The 24121-nt window shown below is 37.4% G+C and overlaps 1 pseudogene; it reads right to left on the bottom strand.

Moving 5' to 3' along the window:
- Window positions 1-6840: 6840 nt before the first annotated feature.
- LOC127204914 (zinc finger CCCH domain-containing protein 14-like) overlaps window positions 6841-24121 on the bottom strand; it is a 41353-nt pseudogene continuing 24072 nt past the window's right edge.

The following is a 24121-nucleotide window of genomic DNA, read 5'->3' as shown; positions in this document are numbered from 1 at the left end:
TATCACACTCTCCACTCAACTGTGGAGAATATTCTGACCATTGGCTAGATGGTATATACTCACTTATATCTGCATACTAGCCCAAGGGGCATGTCCCACGAAAACCTTCACTTACCAGGAAACTGGGACAGAGGGGAAGGCATCCTATTGGGACTCTAAATGAGAGACGCATGGGAGAATAGCAAAATAAAAGGATACAGATGGTCCTAGAAATCTACAAGTAGAACAATATGATAGGCAGATTTGGGCCCAGGGGTCCCGCTCAAACTAAGGCACCAGCCAAGGACAATACAGGAGGTAAATTTTAAACCCCTTCCCAGAATTATATTTAACTTTTAGTTTCTTACACGTACTCTGGTGCCTCATATTTGACCATGTCCCCTGGAGGGGGAGACCTGGTGGCACTCAGAGGAAGGATAGCAGGTTACCAAGAAAAGACTTCATACCCTATGAACATAAACAGGGGGAGGAAGTCCCCCTCAGGAACAGTCATAGGGGAGGGGAGTAAGGGGAAAATGGGAGGGAGGGAAGAATGGGAGGATACAAGGGATGGGATAACCATTGAGATGGAACAAGAATAAATTAATAAAAAATTGAAAAAAAAAACCTTGATGCCACATGTTAAGATTAAAATATACATACATGTAGAAGGAAGTGGTGGCATGGACTTTATCTTCCTAAGGCCACTAGGCTTGCATTAATTCTCTTATAGTTAGTCCTTAGGAATTCAGTTGTGTTTCATTGTCTTCCAGAATAGGCTCCCAGTTGGCTTTTGTGTCCCTCCATCTTAAAACTGTTTGGATGATGGTCTCGCTGCTTTAAATCAAGCTGTTCTAAAGCAGGCAACAGTATTCTAGTATCGTCACAAAAGAGAATTCAACCCTCTGTGTTGCTGGGATGTGCTATTTGAAAACCCTTTCTTGTACTTGCGACTGCCCCCTTTGATTCACCTTCCTTTTAACCTTCAAAGTCCCCATGTCTTTCTACTCATCTGCCTGTCAGTTCATCCCTGTCACTGGAACCTGTGCCATCATTCATTCTCCCAACCCATGTGTCTGGGTCTGACCTCTGCCCTCCTCATGTCTTGATCTTTGTTAAATGTTTCAGGATCAAATTAAATCCCGTGACAGAATTCCTCTGGTATTTAAGTTAAAAAAATCTCTTTCTGGGTAGAAGATAGAAAGTTTTGAGCAAATTTTCAACTTGACACCTCACTATATGATTTTGTGACATGTTATTTCCTCACAAAGAAATCCAAATTTCTTTTAAGACATTAAAATTTTTTCTAGTACACGTTTTGCATAAATAATGGGGTTACTCTGCTTAGAGGGTTCATCTGAGTCTTTCTTCCTCGCACTGTGGGTGGGCCTCCTGGCTTTTGGGAGAAATAGCATCTTAAACATTGAAGAGGATGCCAGTGCTGCAGTTCCATCTATCCGCATGGCTTTGGAATCTCTTACTAGGTTGGCCCTCAGCACCAGAGGGCACATTTTATGTGCAGGTTGTACATGACTTTAGGAAATGGGGAATGAATGAAAGGACTCACACATGAAACTTTTGCTACGGGAGTTGATTTGCTGCTACAGTTGCTGCAATGCAGTGACCACGTACAGATTTGCCATAACTAATTGTGCCCCAGGGATTTCCTAGGCCTCAAGAAGGCTGATGGGGAAGATGTGAGTGCAAGGCTGTTATATACCTCCCATGTCACTATATCATTTTCACGTGTTTTTTGCCTTGTTTATTTGACATCTTTACTTTCGACTTCGGCCGGCCTCCCCTTGTGTACCTCTGGCCAAGCCTCACCTCGCTGTTCCTGAAATGCACAAGGAAAATTCTTTAACCTTAGTTTTCTTCTTGGAAAAAATTTAACCCTGTACAGTTAGGATTGGCTCCCTCACTCCTAGGGTTCTGTTCAGATGTGACTTTCTCAGTGAGGGCTTTCCCGAGGACCCCACGTCGGGCTGCTTTGCTCATACCACGTACATAAGGGGTCCTTCTCTACTGGTTCCACAGCCGTTCTGTTTTGTACTTATCACAACCTAACCCGCTGTGCAACGTGCTCGTTCATCATACTTTCTGTTCTTTCTAGAACAGATTTCTGTTTGCTTGATAATTCCCTCTTAATGTTAGCAGTCCATTCTAGACAGCCACGTGTTCCATGTGAATATGTTAGCTGGAAACCTATTTCCTGTTATTAGTAGGGAAAAAATGATGCATTACTATCAACTCAAACCATACAGTCGATTTCTTAATATATAACTGAAATGTAGCTAAACGTCTATCTACAGGAAAAAACTCCTATCTGCTAAAAATGCAATATGCATACAAATCATCTTTGTGCTTTAAATAGGTAATTTAGTTATACAGCATAAGCAGGTATTATATATGCAGAAACATATCATTTCCTGGAGGCAGAATCACCCTAGATAAATCTCTGCTGACCACACAGTTTTCAAAATGTCCACACATGATTCTGATATTTCATAAATGCTTTCTCAATAATGTTAGAAATTTATTTGGACTTAGTTGAAATTATATTTGAATTTTGGAGAAATAAAATATATCCAAAATGCCCTTATTCCTTAAATTAAAAAAAATAGTTTTTAATTAAAATATAATTATATCATTTCTTTTCCCACCTCAGCCACTCCCAGGTACTCTCCTTCCAACCCCTTTCATGCTCCCAACTCTCAGATTGATAATTTCTTCTCTTTGTTATTGTTACACACACATGTGCATATATGTATGTATATGCACAAATATATAAATATGTCTGGATGAGTCCATTTCTCGTTTATGTGTATATGGTTTTAGGAGTGACTGCTCAGAACTGGACAGCCAGTAAAGGGAAATCATCTCTTGGAGAAGTTAACTCTCCTCCAAAATATTTTATTGGAAGCGGGGTTTTGTTTATAAGATGTCTGGACATCTAATGTATAGAGATGTTCTACTTAGAAAGTACCAACATAGAAAACTCCTACAGGTAGGCCAAGATTGTGTTCACTGGCCTAGTCATGTCTTTTTAAACTGTGCTCTGAATACATTTAAGGGCACAAGAAATATTTGACAACAAAGTAAGAACACCTGTGGCTTTCTAGATTCTGGTCTGTGTGTGGATCAAGTCAGAATGAGTATACTACTAGGAGATTCCTCTAAAACCTATGCCCTACAAACACTTTAGGGACATGCTGTGTCAGGAAGGGTCTCAAGGACCTGGGATTTGCTAAAAACAGCTTTGTTGATGAGATCTGACCAAAGTCCACTCAAAACAGCCTGTAATCCAGATGTTTCTTTCTTTTCTTTTTTTTTAAAGAACAGGGTAGGACTTTAAAATCCTTAAGGCCCATTTAAAACTTCAACAAACTACCATCCATAAGATAGAAATGACCATATCATTTCTTCATAGAATTTAGAATAAATAAAATAACTATTACACTTAAATATTATGGCATAATGCATGACACATAGTTCATGCCCAATAAATAGTTGCTGCTATGAATACTATTGTCATTGTGTTTAATCTGTGTAGAGTGAGTTATTCATTCATTTAATGTCCAGTTGGAATTTAGCTACTATTGAGCCTAGAATGTAGTCATGTGTTGTCCTTTTAAGAAGATGTAGGAAAATGCTAAGCGAAATTGTCAATGCAAAAAACGAGCATATAAGTAACATTATATACACTGAGCACATTATAATTAGGAATATACATACACACATTTAATAATTATTAATATAAAAAGGCAATTAATTTGAAAGAAAGCAAAGAAAGATATATGGGTAGGTTTGGAGGAAAGAAAAAGAAAAGAGAAATGTCCTAATTATATTATATCCCCATTTTTAAAATGACAAAATCGCTGGGTGTGGTGGCTCAACCCTTTAATCCCAGCAGTTGGGAGGCAGAGGTAGGCAGATCCCTGTGAGTTCAAGGCCTACAAAACGAGTCCAGGACAGCCAAGGCTAACACACAGAAACCCTGTTTTGAAAAACAAACAAACAAACAAAAAAAAGGACAAAATCTTTACACATTGAATAAAATATATTTATGCATTCTCTTAGGTTCTTAGTGGATATGCAGTAAAGTTATAAATTGATTTGATTTATTCTTTTTTGGTAATTTCCTGCTTTTCATTAGTATGAAGAATCAATCATGAAGCATACAAAATGTTTAGGCAGGAACTTCCTGGTTCTTAAGAAACTCCTTGATTATACCCCTGCTTTTCTCTTGCTTTTAGAGTACATCAATCTTTCCTACTACTTTGTAAGCTTAGATTTTATTTGTGTTATGTTGAGAAATTGTTGACTGTATATGTGTTTTAATCTTGTCATGCTTTATTATAGAGTGAAGTAAGACAGTAGCAAGGAACACCTATACACGGCAATGTCCACAGTCTACATACATACAGTGTTTGATACATCTAAAGTGTCTTGGGAATGAAAAGGAATTACAAATGCCAATGAATGTGTGTACCATGATAGTGAGAGAAGAAGTTTATACAAGGCAAAATCATTATGAAAAGTCCTTTTTACAATAGAGCAATCATTTTTGTTTATGGAGCAATTCAGTGACTATTTCAAATATTTCCTTGTTAAGAGCGCCTTCCGTCCATCAATGTGATCACTGGATTTCATCCAAGGAATCTCTAACCATGGCAATTTTCTTTGAAAAGTTTATGAGAGTATAAAAGAACAGGTGAGGCTATCGAGAGGAAAAGTATCTTTCATTGTCTGGAAGAAGGACGATTGGTGTGAGAACATTATTGAGGATAATCCAAGGGTGGAGAATGGGGAAATTCAGTGAACAGCTCCTAGAAAACTTTAGGGTTGGAAGGTGAATAACCTGCAAAGAAAACAATTGTTTATCATATTCTAAGGGCTAGAGATAGGACTCAGTGCTTCCCATTCACCCAAAGAACTTGGGTTCTGTTCCTAGCACTCATATGACAACTCATGATTGTCTGTAACTTCAGTTCTGGGGCATCCAATTCCCTCTGCTTGCCTTCCTGGACACAAACAAGTAACACATGTCATACCTGCAGGCAAAACACCCATATACCTAAAAATAATTTTGAAAAGAAACATGTAAAACTTTTATTCATATTATATTATGAATAAAAATGAGGAAAAATTCTATGTATTAAGGAAGAGCTGTTTGCACTGAGGACTTGAGAAGCTATATACATTAAGGATATTACTAAGTAGATAGTATTTTCAGCTGAGAAGGCATCTCTGCTCCATAGTCTGCAAACGAATGGAAGGGCTAACATGTTTTTCTTCACAGGAAACTACAAAATATTATGCTATCTTAAGCAGATGCTGGCCATGTATATACTATAAGATAAATTTGGACTGTCATCTATTTTTGTATGGTTAGTGGACTATGGATGATTTTTACTCCTGTTAATTAGAGGGGAAATATTCACAAGAATAGGTAGTACTTATGACACTTGCAATTTTTATGAAATTAAAGCTTCTGCATCCATATGTAAATTCAATCGCTTATGCATTGTCCATAGCTATTTAAAAGCACAATGATGGGATGGAGTAGTTGCCATGGAATTTGTATGGTTCGTAAACTCTAAAGTTGTTACAATGGACCACTTCATAGATAACATTTCCTGACTCCAGGTTGAAGAAAGACACAGCCTTCAAAATGTTTCAATGGGAGGGACTTGACATTGCTGGAATCTAAGCATTTATAATTCATCAAATACTGGCATTGGTTTTATTCTTAGGAAGTATTTAAACATCTATAACTCAGTGAGTAGTCAAATTTGATGCAAATGTTACAGATCTACCAAGATTTTCTACAAGTACTCTGATTAATTTTAGGAGAAGTGCTCATGTCTTAGCAGTTTACTGTTGTGTAAGAACCTGGGCTTCTGCTGGGACTGCTGTGGATTTCAGACTGTGTATGAAATTATTCTTATATGCCAATCTCTACCTTCCAGGCTTAGTCAGTCTTTTTTGTATTCTTAATAATATCTTAATGGCAGGATCCTTGCCATCTGCTGACAGACTAGCCTAATGTGGACTGCTTGCTTGGTTTAATTTTGGACAATTGCCTGAGGCTGATTTCATTTGTCATTAATGTCTTGACTTACTTCTGTCACCTCATAGGTTCTTTTTTTAGAGTCCTTTCTTTAATTATCTGAATCTAATTCTTTAACATGGCTGTTCAAGCCTTGCTTCTGATAAGTTTTAGTTGATAGGTAGACCCACTATTTTGCAGTGAGCTAAATAGGAAGGATGAACCATTCCATATAATCAACAAATTCAAATTGGTTGCCCATGAGTCAAGTACCCAGTCATTGGAACAGTAGGAAAAGAGGTAGAAGAGCACATTTGGGATCTGTAGTCCAAGAAAAGATTAAACATGGCTACACATGGAGAGATGAAACATTAAGGTTTGGCTGTAGACTCACACACATTTTCAGAGTCAAAAACCACAGTAGCCAGCACAAGTATTGATGTGCTCACCCAAACATAGACAATGTTGAGAACCGAAAATGAATCAGAGCATCTTAGGCTGTGTGATCTAAGTCATTCTATGGCCATTATATCTGCTAAAGGAGACCTATTGGTTATGCCAATGTAAACTTAGATAACTTACTTTCACCTTGCAATCATCCCTTTTCTCTAGTATAATATTGATCAGTGCGTGCCTCATTATGAACTTAAATGGATTAACACACAGGTACCTCGTTAATGTTAATTTATTGGTGAAAAACATATTTTCTTCTTTCATGGAGTTAAGAATCAGATTTTTACACCTTCATCATAATACTGTGGAAAGCAAAATTCCCTTATATCCTTTGTATTGCTAAAATATAGAGCACGTTACATCACAGCCTTAGGAAAACTGGGATGAACGTGAAGGTAGGAGCGAGGGAAAGCAGCAACTGCGGACACCGGTGCAGCTTCTAGTTTGAAAGGCAATCTGTGGGAATTCTCCAATGAAGGCACTTTTCCTAAATATAATAAGACTAAGAATGAAAGGAAGAAAGTATGAGAAGATATCTACAAGGAATGTAGCTTCCATAAATCTCTGGCCCTTGGCCAGATTCAGTTGGTTGACAGATGAGTTGAGGACGCCTTATAGTTGGGAAACCAAGGTGAGTTTTCCCAGAATAATACAACTGTCAAAATCAAATGGTGAAATTAGAAAAAAATAATTCCCCAAGGTTTAGGTTCACAGCATCTCAGCTATTTGTAGTTTTATGTTAAGATATATATTAATGTCTATAGACTGATCTGTACATTTTATGTTTCATGTGACTAATATTTAAGAAAACACAATATATAATAAACTGCAAGAATATATTTAATATTCCAATTTAAGATTTTCAATTGATTTTATACAACTCATATTGACTTCTAAAACCACTCTGTGCTTATTTATACATAATATATGATATACAAAATGATTTCATAAGTTATTAAAGTAATTTTTATAAAGCAGTGTTTCTTTCTCTTACCTTTTTTTCTTAATCTGGCTATCACACAAATAATTGAGACTCTTTTATAATACAAGGCTTCACAAGCAATCTTGAGCAGTTTAAGTCTATTCTTAACCCTCTATACAATTTTGTCTTGCTCCCAGGAAACATCCTATCAATACATACACTTTGTAGCTTTCCTTGGCTCCAAATATTTCCTCCTTATCTCCCTTGGCTGATACCCTGGCTGAATCCTCTACTTTCTTTCCTAACTTCTCCTCCCCTGGCTGGCAGGAAATACAGCTCCATTCTCTCCCCAGCTCATCCATTGGCTCTAAGCTGATTTATGACATATCAGGGGGACAATTGGGGAGCAGAATTTACACAACATTTAGACAGTACACCAGAATTTAAACTACACAATAACTTTATGGCTACAGAAAGGTATTTAATAGAACAGGAAAAATAAACACATATTAATGTATGTAATATAAATATTTTTTATTGAAAATAGATTCTTCTCTCATATAATACATTCTGAACACAACTTCTCCTCCCTTTACTCCTTTCATCCCCTCTCACCTCCCTTCAGAAAAGAGTAGGTCTCCACGAGGCAACAACCAAACAGGAAAAAACCAGTTACAATAAAAAAAAAAAAAAAAGGCAAAATTCCTCACAATTAAGGAAATGTATTTAATTAAATTTATGAATGGCACCTGTTGTCATTTTTTTTTTTGGTTGGATATTTTTTCTGAAACAAAGTTTCTCTGTGTAACCTTGGCTGTCCTGGACTTGTTTTGTATAGCAACTGGCCTCAAACTCATAGGGACCTGCCTGCCTCTGCATTCCTGAGTGCTGAGATTAAAGGTGCATGCCACTATAGCTGGCAGAGTTTAAATTGTTAATTCATAATCATTTAAATTTTATTTATTTGTTTGTCTGAATATATGTGTACCATTTGTATGTCTGGTGCCCGAGGAGGCCAAAAGACAGATCAAGATTTTCTTGGTCCTGAGTTATAAACAGTTGTGTGCTGCCATGTATGTGGTGGAAATTGAACCTGTGTCCTCTGGAGGAGCAGCTTGTGCTCCAAACTGCACAGTCATCTCTCAAGTTCCTCATTAAGAAACACCTTTTAATAAATTATTACGAATAAGGCAATGCACTAACATTTAGTCATATTGGAGAGAACAGACCAAACCATTATTTTAAAGAAGCTTAATCAATAGTGAATGGAGATAGAAAGAGAAACAAATATTGTAACGACATATGATATGGTTAGACATATCAAAGTGCATTGAAGCGAAAGAAAAATAAGAATGGAGATTGACGGGGTAACATTTGGGGGTGGTGTGATGACTCCACAAGATGGGGCATGTGCTATGGTTTGATTCTCAAGTGATCCAGTGTCAAGGGCTTATTCCCTGTGATGGTCTTTAGGGAAGTGATTAGATCACGAGGGCTCTGGCTTCATGAATAGATTAAGCAGTATATGAATTTGTATATTATAGCATAATCATGATGTAAATGGAATATGGAGAGACTTATTGGAAGTAGCAGGACAAGTGAGTTATTTCTTTGAAGGATGCGTCTTGTCCCTTCTCCCTTACTCTCTCACTCACTTCCTCTCTCTAATTCCTGGTGGCCAGGCCGTGAGAATGGCTTTGTACTACTACTAACTCTTGGTATCATGATGTTCTGTCTCATCTTAGAATAGCCTCAATGGAGCCAGTTGGCCACAGACCAAAGAGACTGAGTCAAGATGTTTCCTCCTTTCTCTAAATTGTTTCTACTGGGAATTTTGTCATAGTGACTTACGTGTGACTAACACTGTGGGCAGCTTCAGTGGAAAAAGGAAATGTGATCAGAGACCTGAAAGAAAAGTGGAAGAATGAGTCTTAGACATTTTGTGAGAAGGGTATACTAGAAAGAGAGAACGAATACAAGAGATTGTATTTGAGAGAGGAAAAGGAGCGTGGAAAACAACTAAGGAGCAGCAGAAGATATTAGCATATCAGGGATTATAGAGGAACAGTTCACCTAAATACTTGTAGCTGCTTTTACTTTGAGTAAAATGGTGAGCTTCTTTTACAGCATTTTAGTTTTGGACTTAAGTTTTTAGAAAGTGTTATTTGATTGTAATGCTGCTCTACTGAAGCAGGGCAAATTTAAGAGGAAGGCAAGTGGGAAGGCCATGACATGTCCAGGGTTGAAAAGGCTGATGCCTTCCGGCAGTGCAGGAGTCATAGGCATGTCAGGATGATGGGTAAGTTTCTAAAGTGCACACAAGAAGGTGTGTTGAAGGTTTAAATGAGATAGGCAGGAAAGAGAGGAATTATACGTGAGCCACAGTTTCCTATTTTCATATATTTAGACTAAGACACTATGAGATGGCTTTCCTGTAAAAATTATCAAAACATATGGAAACAATAATATATTAATCAGACTTTTATATCACCAGCAAAGCATATGAGGTAATTTAATGGAAGGAAAGTATTATGCTTGTTCATGATCCACTAGATCAATAGTTTTGGCCTGTAGTGAGGTGGTGTCAAGGTGGGAAGAGTACATGGCAGAGGCTGCTCACCATTAGGGCATCCAGGAAGCATAAAAAACAAGAAGGAACCAGAAAGGAGCCAGAGTTAAGGTATATTCTCTAAAGTCCATGTTTCCAAGATCTACTTCCTATATGTAGCCTCCTTTCTTTATCCCATTGCCCTCTCAGCCCCACCCTAAATCCTTCAGATTATGAATCTATCAGAAGAAAAAAATATTAAAAAAACAAAACACATCTACCATGGCTTCCAAAGAGTGTTGTCCATATCATAATTTCGAAAGCATGTACTCCATCACCAAGACTTCCTGAAGTCAAAGCAGTTCACAAAAACAGTGTTTAAACATTATTTAGAATAAAATCCATAGCACGCTAGGTGTAGTGCCATACACTTTTAATCTCACACTCAGGAGGCAGAGGCAGGAAGATATCTGTGAGTTTGAGGCTAGCCTGATTTACATAGACAGCTCCAGGACAGTCAGGATTGCTCAGAGAGACCATATCCCAAGCAAACAAACAAACGACAGCAGGAAAAATTCAGAGTCTTAGGAAAGAGTAAAAAAATTATTAGTATCTGGATAAAACAGATACATTTCTGCTCATTTCCTTGAATTTTTGTAAACAATATATAAGTAATATTAATTATTTGAAATATATGTAATTATGTGTAATGAAATTACAATTACTGAAACAAAAACGATAATGGTCCATAAGTTTTAAATTTTTAAAGTTTTGAATACCTTATATGAAGTATTAGCATTTATTCTATAATGAAGTGTGAAGAATATATGCTGTGGTCTCTGTGACAACCAAGTAAATAGTATTAAAAGAAGGATAGAGAAAATATTAGCAAAAGTACTGGTAAGATGGCTCAGTAGGTAAAATGATTACTGTGCAAGTGTAAAGACCAAAGTTTGTATCCCTTGAACCCGTATAAAATTGTAGATGACTTTGGTGGCCTGCTTGTAATTCTAATGCCTGGAAAGTATGGACAGGAGATTCCTGGAGCAAGTTTTTAGTCACTGTTGTAGCCAGAGGTTTTGTATCTGGGTGGTACTGATGATTAATTTTCTTCTCTGGTAACAGTATGAAGTAGGCTAGTTGGTTAGGGAGAAGCTTCCAGTTGTGCACCAGCTCAAATTCTGCATACTTAATGATGTAATTAGGTAATATCTTTAGCAATAGGGTCTTATCGTTAGCTCGTGGAGGGCAACAATAACCCTTTCAATAGCTTATGATGTTTGTGGGAGTTGATTATGAAGCCCCTTTGGCCAATCAAGTAACAAGATGTAACTTATTACTGACAGTTTTACTTGGTGGTATATCTTGCTAGTGTACTATCCCCCCATTATATGGTGACTCCACTTTAATTATTTTCATACACACACATATACACATACAAATATAGATTATATATGAGTACATATTTATATATGTCTAAGTATATGTAAATATATAAGTACATATTTGTATATTATATATTTAAAAAAGTTCTACAGAAATTGATTTCCTTGAGGCTTTTCAAGAGGCCTTTAGCTTACTTGTTCCTACCCACACATGTCCTCCTCTATCCTGCTCTTCTATGTGCCTCCCATTCAATCTTTCTAATCTAGTTTCTCATTTATCTCTTGATAACATTGTATTTTTCTTTCCTTCAAAAATCCCCTCTATCCTGGTCTCTTACTGGAAACCTTCTGTTGTAGAAAGCTATTAATATTACTATTAATACATATAATTATTATTATGGTTATTATTTAACCTGCTATTATGTAAGTAAATGACATGGACACCTGTTGAATTTTTTTAATTTTATTATTATTATTATTATTATTATTATTATTATTATTATTATTATCATTATTTATTTATTTATTTATTTTTGGTTTTTCAAGACAGGATTTCTCTGTGTAGCCTTGGCCATCTTGGACTCACTTTGTAGACCAGGCTGGCCTCGACCTCACAGCGATCCGCCTGCCTCTGCCTCCCGAGTGCTGGGATTAAAGGCTTGCGCCACCACGAATTTTTTTTTTTAATATCCCTATACACAGGAACTGGGCAGAAATTAACCCCGTAAGCTGTCTTTTCATCTCCTAGCCACACATCTCAAGCCATTTGTTCCAATCATTCCTACCTGGGCTCTTCCCATCCATCATCCCCATAAATCCTTGTACAAGTTCCAATCAGTCCCACTTCTCTCCACCATGCTGATCCTCAGAGTGAGCTCCTCCCAGCCACAAGCTTCTAGTTCATGCTTAACTGTAGCTACTCTGCTTTCCTCTTCCTCCTCCTCCATCCTCTTTCATCCTTCTGCTTTTCCTGACAAACCCATGAATCTTTGCTCTTCTTATTGTTCTCCTGCCCAGCCCAGGTATAGGCATTTTTATTGGCCAACTAGGGACAATTTGGGAGACAAGTCTCACAAATTTCATTTGTTTATGTGAGGGCTGGCTACTAGAACAGTAGGAATCTCGGGCGGGGGTGGGGGGAGGAGCGAGCCATTAACATCTGAATACATGGTGTTCCTAGATCAACCACCATAAACTTAGGTTTGTGGTTATTCTGATTGTAATACACACTAATAAAGTTTAATGATGATAACATATACAACTAAGACAAAACATGCAATTTCTTTAGCTATAAGAGAAATGGAAAGGGTTGGGGATTTATCTCAGTGGTAGAGCGCTTGCCTAGCGAGTGCAAGGCCCTGGGTTTGGTAGGTCCTCAACTCTGGAAAAAGAAAGATTAAAAAAGAGAGAGAGAGAGAGAAACGCAAATTAAAACTACTTTGAGATTTCATTTCATCTCAGTCATAATTGCTAAGTTCAATAAAACAAGTGAATGCCCATTCTGCTGAAGTTGTGGGAAAAGGAGAATAATTATTCATTGTTGGTGAGAGTGAAAATTAATATAGCCAATATGGAAATCAGTGTGGTGTTTCCTTAAAAACCTGAACATCAATCTACTGCAGGATTCAGCTATCCTACTCTTCAGCATATACCAAGAAGACTTCATATATTACTATGGAGATATTTGTTCATTCGTGTTCACTTCTGCTCTACTCATAACTGATCATTTGAGACAGTTTAGATGCCTATCAGCTGATGTACAGATGATGAGAATGTGGTATATTTACACAGTGGGATAGTGTTCAGCTATTAAGAAAAATGATCATCCTAAGTGACATGACCTAGACCCCAAAATATGAATGCATTTAAAATTAGAATATAATAAGCAAACTAAAGAAGACCAACCATCTATAGTGATAAAATTTTCTCTTCTTTAGAATATCACAGTATTCACAGATATAATAGATATATTTTAAAAGATGAAGCAAAGTAGACTAATTGGGAAAACAGGAAGACATATAGTCACAGTAAATTATTTATTTATTCATTTATTTGTTTCTGCGGTGTTGGAGGGACAGAATTAAAGGGATGCTACATAGTCAAGTCTTCTTCTCTTGTGTGTTCCTAGTCTTATTTAAAATTTTGTTATGAGTCTGTGAGACAGGGTCTGTTAATTTGCCCAAAATGGTTCCTAGATTGATTGCTCACACCTTAGACTCCTGAGCAGCTATAATGATAGGGGTTGCCATTGAGCCTAACTCTATTCTTGAATTTTGAGGGTTTTCCTTCTATGGTAGCAGTGTAGCTCAGCAATAGAACACATGCTTAGAATATACATCTTTGGGCCCTAAGTGAAGAAGGATAATAATGAAGACCCTATCTTCTTTGCTGCTCATTCTGTCTGTGAAATTAAACAAGAAGAAAGAAACTTTTATCAAATTAAGTAGTTTATCTGTAGTCTCACTAGGAAGACTGACATTACTATAGAAATCTCCCTCTGATAAAATCTCATCATATGCCTTATTTTTGTAGTGCTGAGGACTGAACCCAAGGCCAACCCAGTATCCTGTCACTGAGCTCCATTTCTGACATCATAGTTGTAGAAATGTAACAACCCTTTTCAGAAACTAGTAGAATAACTAGACACAAACAAAACAAAAGAAAACAAAAAGTCACCCAACAAAAACAGATAAGCTGTAAGAAGGAACCATTTGAACATATAAACCATTTAAATACTCTCAATCCCCTTGGCATGTGAAAGTCACAGCACAGTAGAGTACCACATGGGGGGAAAACCTCATTATTTTGTAGTACATGTGGTCCGGATAATACTTTAATGGCAAAGATAATTTGCTGATAGAAATAGAGCTAAGGTAGAAATCAATGGTATTAAGATAACTTTAAAAAAGCACCAAACATAAGAAAATGGAATAACTAATTTCTAAATGGCCATCGATCCAAGAAGAAACTGTAAAATGTAATTAGAACCCATTGTTAGCAGAATGATACTAGATACACAGCCTGCCCACATCTGTGGGATTCCCTGCGGGCTGTACAGGTCTCCTGGAATGTGGAATACAAACTATCTTAGTTTCTTTGCCAGTTTCTGTGACAAAATACTCTTAGAAAAGCAACTTGAAGGAGGAACGTTTATCTAGCTCCGGGTTCCAAGTTACAGGCCCCCACTGCAGGGAAGTCACAGCAGTAAGGTTTTGGAGCAGTCTACACATTAGATTGCTTCTGAGTGTCAAGTGACTTCATTTTTTTCTCATTCTTTTCTCAGCTCATACTGACTTAGTTTGCAGGGAGAACATCAGTCTGACAATTGGGGCCCGGAGAGGGAAGTATTACCTTGCAGTTAGGTTTGCAATTTCTTTTCCTTTTCCTTATCTTGTTCTTGTTCTTTTTCTTCTTGTTCTTGTTCTTGTTTTTGTTCCTTTTCTTATTCTTGTTCTTCCTCCTCCTCTTCCTCCTCCTCCTTCTTTTTCTTTTTCTTGTCTTTATGTGGACTGAAGGACAGAAAGTAGACATTGGAGTGAAAAGAAGATTAATGATGAAGAAGGAAATCAATAGACACAAGCCCTGAAGAGGCAGGAGCACCTGGATCCTGGATTACAATGGCAGGATTTGCCATTCAAGTGGAATGAAGCATAGAGATTTACCTTGTTACACCTAAGGGGGGATAAAGACGGCAGGGAAATCTGTGCAGTGAGAGATTTGCAGATAATTTGCCTGCTCTTTTTTTTTTCTGGCAGGCACAGGGGCTGTGTCCTCAGTTTATTTACTATTAAAGCGTTTTCTGTGAGTTCTGCCAAATATATTAGAGCTGTCCCCACATGGGGCTTCAGAGGGCTGCTGGTGGTTGTGGTCTGGTGGAGACATGGCTTAATACAGTCTGGAAGCACAGAGGCATAGCTGCTGACCCACTGGGTAGTCAGCAAACTGGGTACTTGCCTCCATGCTCTACTGACTAACTGGAAAGAGGGGAGTCTGGCCTTGTTTCTTTGATGCTTCACTTGTCAAGCTAATGTGCATCTTTTGCTCTAGTCTCTGGGATCCTCTTTTTTCTGCATTTAAAGTATTCTATGTTTTATTTGAAGCTTCACACAACAACACACAGAACACAATACTAACTATCTCATTTAATTCAGAATATTTTAAATCTTTCAATGGTCTATACTTGATAGTCATGGGACAATGAATCTCAGTTTGACTCCTGGTCTTCTGAGTAGCAGTGAAGTTTGAATGTGACAGGGTATGGGGAAAGATGATTGACAGACAGAGGACCCCATACCTTAAAATACAAACCAGAGAGAATAACAAATACTAATTGAACATGCAGAGACATGAACTAAGGAGAAAAGAATTGGTGGTGTTTTGGTGCTTGTTTTCAAGGGCAGTCAAGGCTTTTGCTTAAAAAAAAAATGGGAGTGAGAAGGGTTTTGTAGTATCAGGAGTTAGGAGTCATTCTATTTGAAATCCTCATTTTTTTAAAGGGGGAAGTGCAGAGATCAAAGGACTCATGATTTCCTTCTTTTTGCAATTTTGTTTTTTATGGAATCTCAAAATAGTTCTGTTTTGGCAAGAAGTATTCACTGAATGGATGAAATAAAGCTCTCTTTTAAATGGAGGTTAAACCCATTATTTATAATATCTGAAAGTAAAGAAAATTGTCAGAGAATTGCAACAGAAAAATGAGCCTTCAGAGTTTAGTGCTATTTCATGCTGCAAGACTGCTTTGCTGGGTCTTATATCCACTTGGGGAAAATTGAAAGAATCTGGAGGTCCAACAATGCAAGCAAGAACAGGATTGTAGCTTAGGTTAGAACATTTGTCTGGACAGCAGACAGACAGACAGACATACAGACAGACAAAGAGACAAGCAAGTAGACAACAAGGTTATAAATAAACGTGTGGCATCTAGCCACGTGATTCAGTGCAGGAAACTCCAATTTGTGGTTGTCTCTCCTGTTGAGAGGAGTAAAAATGTTTTCTCTGTCTAAGCCATGCCACCTAGCTCCACCTGTGCCTCTATTATGCCAAGATTCAGGGGCAAGGTGTTATCTGACGTTACAAGAAAAACCAAGCTCTAAAGTTTTAAAAGAACTCTTGTTGGAATTTGATGCAATGAAAGAGTTGTCTCATGAAAGGTTTCATAAAAGCGTAACTACAGAGAAGAAAACACACTCATGTATAGAGTGAAGAAATTGAACAGAGCAGCACCTTATACTGTGCCAGTATACCTCCACCTTAAAATTTGCCAAGAAACTCCCCAATATAAATCCCTATGGTCATCGAGGTTAGATAATATATAGATAATATACCTAGTCAACACATCAATCACCTCGTGAGTCTTGTCTGTCCATTCAACTGTACAAAGTTAACTGGCCAACTTTGCAGAAAGCGGTTTCCTGTAAAATGTAAAGCAAAGAAGGTTCACTCCTCTCTTGTCCTCTTCTGATGACTCTTTTATTTGTATTTTATCTTTTAAAAGATTTTTTTAAAAAAAGTTTTTATGTGTATGTGTGAGTACCTGCACATATACTCATGGACACACACACACACACAAACACACACACACACAAACACACACATACACAAACACACACACACACACAAACACACACACACACAAACACACACACAAACACACACATACAAACACACACACACACAAACACACACATACACAAACACACACACACAAACACACACATACAAACACACACACACACACACACACACACACACACACAAACACACACACACACACACAACACACACACACACACACACACACACACACACACACACACTGTTTATGCCTGATACTAAAAGAGTTGAAAAGAGGCTATCGTCTAATATCCTGCAACTGGAGTCTGGATTTACAGGTGGTTGTCATCCATCATCACTGGTCCTCTTCAAAGGTAGCAAGAGTCGCAACAACATCTCTCAAGCCCCATTATTTTAGACATAAACTATTTAAATACAAACTATTTTTTATCAGTTACTTGCTTCGCTTGATAAATACTTTCAGACTCTAGATTTATGTTTGATAAATGTATTCTCTATTCAGCAGTCTTCAAAGCAGTGCATAACAGAAACATCTTCACAACCCCTTCCAGTGTCAAGTGTAGATGTCTGAGCTGGGATGCCTGCTGGCAAGTCTGCATTTTGTGTGTCTACTTCTCAAGTCAAAGACAGAAGCAGAGGAGCAGCAGAATTCTCTAAAGGTCAAGTTGCATATGAGTAGTGGTAATGCTTTAGAGACCTGCCATATCATAGACAGAATGACACTGATTACAGTGTACAATGACTTCTTAAAGGGGTCCGGGGGGGGGGGGCAGGAGAGACATGCACTGATTAAGATATTTTTCAGTTTCATCTCAGCGAATTGGATGCTGAGAGAGGTTGGACATTTTCAATTACAGCACCTCAACATCACGGATACACTACACACTACAGATACTTTTTGTGCATTCAATTAGTCATTATGAAGTTTACAAAGAATTACATATTTGCTGTTCTGCACATGAAATGGTAATTAAATATTGAGTTTCAGTCTGCATACTAGACATTAAGGAGACATAACCAGAAGTCAGGTAGGTTCAGTGGGATTTGTAATAATGAAAAGGGAACACTTTCACTCTTTTTTTTTTTTTTTTTGCCATTCTTCGTTCCTTGTCTGCAGTGTCCTTGCTCATATGTGGATGCTTTGTTAAATAAGGTAGTGATGTCCTACTATAGTTGAATTTTCTTGATGGAGCTTTTGATTTTTGCATAAAAAATTTCATTCAATATTTCAAAGTCATACTTATTTGTAAGACTTTTATTATGTAAAATTTAAATGATATCATTCGTACTGCAAAATTATAGTAATTGTGTATTTTTTATATTTAGCTTCAAACTTTACAATATTCAGGTAATATAGCCTTGTTTAAAATATAACTTATTTAATATCTTATATGTATTATTTAAATCTTAGGTCAACAGTAAGTATAAATCAGTTATTATTTATCAATTATTATAACTAGAGAAAACACTTGAGTTTCTCAAGTCCATTAATTATGCCTTCATATATATATTTCAATTATATTAAGAAATATTTTTTGAGGTGAAACTAATCTTTTCTTCTCATATAAAATATGTACTGGATTTTAATCTACAATGAAGCAATGCTAAACTCTATTCTATTCTGAAGCAAAATGCTTCTAAAATAGATATCTAAGGACATCTTGATCTCATGTGACTTGCTGGGAAACCTCTTTGAAGGAAGATGACTTCAAAGGTATTTTTACTTATCAGTAAATGTATACTACACGTGTCTTTCTGGGTCTGGTAATCACACGCAGGATATCATTTCTAGTTTCATCCATTTGCCTGCAGATTTCAAGATTCTTTGTTTTTTACAGCTGAGTAGTATTCCATTGTGTAAATGTGTCTCATTTTCTTTACCCATTCTTCAGTTGGTGGACATCTCTAGGATGTTTCCAGATTCTGGGTATTATGAATAAAGACCTTATGCATGTATTTGAGCAAATGTCTTTGTTGTATGGTGGAGCATCTTTTAAGAACATAAATTTTTTTCATATTTTAAAAGCATTAAGCAATATATTGTAACTTTCAAAGCTGTGACAAGCTTCGTAGAACATCTTTTGTCAGAAGCTTTCAAACTGCATGATCTTCCATCAGGTTTAGGACATAAGTCAGTGATTTGAGGTTGAATCCATTTCAAGGCATGTCTTGGTGGTACAATAATGGTGGGATGATAAAATGTGCAATCTGATCTTGTATACTGCGTATTAAGCCTACCATGTTTTGGGTGGTAGCAGGAACATTCTATCTTCTTACAAGCTGAGGAGTACCAGCAGAGCTGACCACTAGAAGATGGTGCTGGCGATGAGACTGCTGGCCCTGGAGTCAGTACTGGGATACTTATATTCATGTGAGTGAAGGGACAACCTGATTTAGTACACTTTGCATCATATTTACAATTTGGATGCACAAAGAAGCATTTTCCAGCAAATTTACAGTTGTGAAAGCTTTGCAAGGTGAAATGGGATGATGGTCTACACACACTCGTGCCTGTTTTTACAAGGAGGCCAGTACCTGCAGCGCTCCAAAAGTTTTTCTGGTTTCTTTGCCATCCTCGGGCCAGTCACCTCAGTGCTGGAAAAGCTACCTTAAGCTGTCTGCTCATCAAACACAACTACTGCTGGTGGAGAAGACCTCTGAGTTCCTTCAATGCCTATCTCTCCCTCTTGATCTGACATGTACCCGGGGGTGAGGGAGGGGGCTGGGGACCCCATCCAACATCACTATGAACTTGGGACTTGCAGGTTTATCTAGTTGTACAAGATTTCATGTCTGCTTAAGGTTTCCTGAAAGTACCCAAAGGGCATCTGCAGTCTTCATCCCCGACTCCTGGTTTGTTGTCACTGTTTACTCAGACAGCTTTGGATTCTTCAGAATAAATGATCTTGTGTTTACATGAACCATGGATTCCATGTCATTAGTAATCTTAACTCATCTCCATTGTTTCTACCATTACTGGATCATTTGCATTCGGGATACCAATTGCCTCTGTTGAGTTCCTTGAATTTTTTTCTTTACCATCTCTTTCTGCTTCCCTGCTTTCACTTGGACCATTTCTGCGAGCAATTCTTCTTAAGAAGTACAAGTTCTGGAAGCACCAAGTTCTGCAAGGGTCTGTTTCTGTGGAACTGCAGAATAGTTCGTTGTTTTTGTTACAGGCTCTTGAGCTTCAGAGATAGCCTTCACAATCAGATTCTTGTTAGCTTGTTTGTAAAAGGTCTCCTCTCAGGCTTTGCTGGTACTGACGCGCTGCTTGACACGCTTCCTGTCCCGTACCCATAATCCTCTTCTTCCTCCTCCTCTTCTCCATCATGGCTAAATCTTTTTACTTTAACAACTGAACTTAACACAGGCAATTTTTTTCTTCTGTCAGTTTTCACCTTCAAGGCTTGTTTTCTGAAGAAGGGGCTGTAAGTGTCTTCTGTCTGCACTACTAAGCACCTGTGGTTCACACAGACGTCCTGCTTCATAAACCTGGCTGCTCTGTACATCCAATGGCTTGGCAGCATGAGCACTGCTTTGCTGCTGCTGAAGTTTGCATCCTGTTTGAATGAGTACTAGTGCCCGCATTTCTACTTGCAGGTGGTCAATAAATTTCAATAGAAGGCCGAGAAGAACCGTATGAAAGTGTCACTGTAGGTTTTTCCCAAGATGAAGGATTCTCCTGAACAAAATTGAAGTCTTTATCAATGAGATCATCTGGTTCTGTCTTGATATCGATCCCATCCTCAGAAGGCGCTGCTTCCCTCAGAGGTTTCACTGTAGACAGTAGTAGCCGAGTGAAAGCTCCATCATAATAGGAATCTCTGTCATTAGCGGCTCTCTGCTCCTGTGAACTTGTAGAGACTCTGGAATCCCTTTTTTCAGCAGAGATGAGAGAAGGCACTAAGTTGTCATCCCTCCCCTCACCAGTTTTAGCTCTAGACTAGAATACCTGGGTCTTCAGGTAGTACTATTCCCAATATTCTGAGTATGTGCCAGATTGATTTTCAAAGTTTTTGCACAAGTTTGTGTACTCTTACCAGCAAAGGGGAATGTTGTGCTGTTACTTGAGTTTTTGATCTTAGCCATTCTGACACATGTAAGATGGAATTTCAGAGTCGTTTTGATTTGCATTTCTTTGATGACTAAGGAGGTTGAGCATTTGTTTAAAGTTTCTCTCAGCCGTTCGATATTTCTCTGTTGAAAATCCTCTCTTTAGCTCTGTATCCCATTTTTTAATTGGGTTTTTTGGTTTGGATATTAGCCCAACATAGATGTCCTCTGGGAGACTCCACCCAGCAAGAAATCGGGTTGTATGTAAAAGTTGGGGAATGAAAGGCTAGAGGGCTGGAGGTTGTCAGGAGCTCCACAAGGAGACTATCACGGCCTATCACGGCCGGCAGATGTAGACCCAGGGGGGACTGCATAAAGTGATGCACCAACCTAGGACATTATAAACAGACCACCTAGACCTCCTGTTCACATGGAGCGATTGCACAGCTAGCTCACTCTCCACACTGGGAAGTGGCCACTGGGAGAGCAGGAGACTGCCTCTGACATGAGCTCTGGTGCCCTCGATTTGATCACTGTCCCTCAGTGGAGAGGCCCTGTGGCAACACAGAAGAAGGGGATGCAGGCTATCTAGATGAGACCTGGTATACTGTAGTCAGATGGTGGGGGAGGAGGACCACATTTGTCTAGGCGTCTAGGAGGGGACTAGAACAGAAAAGGGAAGGAGGATGGAAATAAGAAGATAAGAAATAGAGGATTACAATCAGGATGTAATGTGTAATAATAATAATAATAATAATAATAATAATAATAATAATAATAATAACAATAATAATAATAATAATAATGATAAAATTTCAGAATAAAACCCAGAAGTAATAGCATTTGAGAAGACTCTTTGACTTCTTCCAATTGCAAAGAGAATGTTTTTATTCATTAACATTATAGGCTTTTTGAAAAGTGCTTTTTAAAATTTATTAATATTTAGAGATAATATTTATTTATTATATCTTACTGTTTTTGAGGAATAAAAACCTTGGTGATTATTGTTAATGTTTTCATACTTTAAGCCCAGTTATAGTACAATATTATTCCAAGATTATGGCACTGTTTTAAGGATAACTCTCTAAACGATGAGACACATAAAATTTTGGGGAAAGGCCTTTAATTTTAACTTGAAAAGGTTATTGTCAAAATTTTTCTTGAAATGGAAATTCTTCTTTGTTTGGTTACACAGCCTTTTTTTCTATTGATTTTTTTCAAATTATTCGTTGAAACGACATTTCTTGGAAATCTGTAATTGTTACATACCCAGTGTAGAAGGATGAATGAATTTTCCAATCATTTTGTCTTAACTTTAAGCATGTTTTCTTCCCTTTTTGTCTCTCTGGATATCAACTCTAAAGGACAGATACAGTGATTAACACAGCCAAGGTAATAACATCTTATTCATTGCCAAAGATGTTGGCTTGGATAATTTTATTGGTTTGATGTTGAAAATGAACCTAATACCTCATTTTTAATAAGCAATTCACTGCTTAAGCACCACTTCATCCCAGGATGATTCTTAAGTAAGATTTGCTTATAGTATATTCTCTAGGATTTTGAAATTTTTGTCCTTTTTAAAGTAAATGGGTCCTATCTGAGTTTACTACTTGAATCCAATAAATATTTTATAAATGTTCTGCAATGCTCATATTCTCTGTTTAGGACTTTAAACATAAAGTAAGCCATTTCCCCACTTTTCATATACTCCAAAGTATTAGCATTTTATACTACCAATGCCATAAAGTGAACAGACACACTTACAGAACATGAGTTATCTAAGTCATGTTAAATGACAATCATTTTATATAAAACACATCTCAGGACTGGTATCAGTTCTGACTCTGATATCTGGAAAAGAGTGCTACAAAGTGACACAAGGTAAATGGCTAATATTTCAAACCTAGCCAATAGTACTACACTGGACTGTAATAGATTTGTTAGCCTGTTAGTAAAATGAAATGCAATGAGATTTTTAAATGCCTCAAAAGACAAGATGGAAAGTTATAGTCTTGCCATGACAGCTAGCAAACTTGTCTTAAATGCTTTTAAGGACAAAATTGATAACATCCCATGATTGGCTACAGTTCAGGGTACCCAATTCCAATGTGCTGTCAAGTGTGTATCTTGGTATTGATTAGCACTCTAGCTACATTCTTTTTGGACATTTTGATGTAGAAAAGTTATTTTATTTAGGAACAGCCTTCACATTTTTTAAGACCAGTGGGAAAACATATGAAAGAGGAGTTAATGAATAAGTTCTTGTTGTTAATGTTTCTGTAAATCCTATTTTATAAATTTAAGGAAAAACATTTGCAGTCAAAGAAAAACCAGTCAATTTGGAAATAAAATGTAGATTACTAGGCCAAGCACTGAATGAATATACAAATGCCAGGTGCCATTTTATGTAGAAGCCTATAACTATATCTTATATGAACAGGCTGAAATTATAGAACCCAAAATGTATTTGGTTAATTATAATAAGTACTTTGGGACAAAACCAAAGCATGGTATGCAATCAAGTAGCCAAAGAAAGTTTTTCTGAGACACTGTGAGTATAAAGACTTAACAAAAAGAGATGTTGGGTCACAGCAGGCCAGTGCAAGATCATTTTAGCAGAGGCCTTGTCTTCCTGATACATCAGCTCTTTGGTGAAGTTTTGAGGACCAGTTAGGTGCTAGTGTCATTGGGCAATTCTACAATGGTAATATTAAGTCAAGAGAGGAATAATGAAGGTGGAGCTAAAATTACTTAGAGTCTATTTGGCTACTGTCAAAATAGTTGGCTTTGGGCTGAAGAGACTGCTCTGAGGTTGAGAACATTGGCTGCTCTTCCAGAACACCAGGGTATATTTCCCAGCACCCACATGATAGCTATTCCAGAAGACTAGGGTTCAATTCCCAGTACCCACATGGTAGCTTTTCCATTAGACCAAGATACAATTCCCAGAATCCATATAGTAACTCACTATGGTCTGTTACTCCAATCCCCAGAGGGCCCGATGTCCCTTTCTGACATTCAAAGGCACTAAGCACATATTTACAGACACATAGACAGGAAAACATTCATACACACAAGAAAAAAACAATAGTTGGCTTTTCTGTGTGGAGGAATAATCTATAAAATCTCAAGCAAATGACTTTGGAACC

This window comes from Acomys russatus, chromosome 21 (assembly GCF_903995435.1).
Source record: "Acomys russatus chromosome 21, mAcoRus1.1, whole genome shotgun sequence".
Lineage (NCBI taxonomy): Eukaryota > Metazoa > Chordata > Mammalia > Rodentia > Muridae > Acomys > Acomys russatus.
The sequence above is the reverse complement of the archived record's forward strand: the minus strand, read 5'-3'. Positions and strand labels throughout refer to the sequence as shown.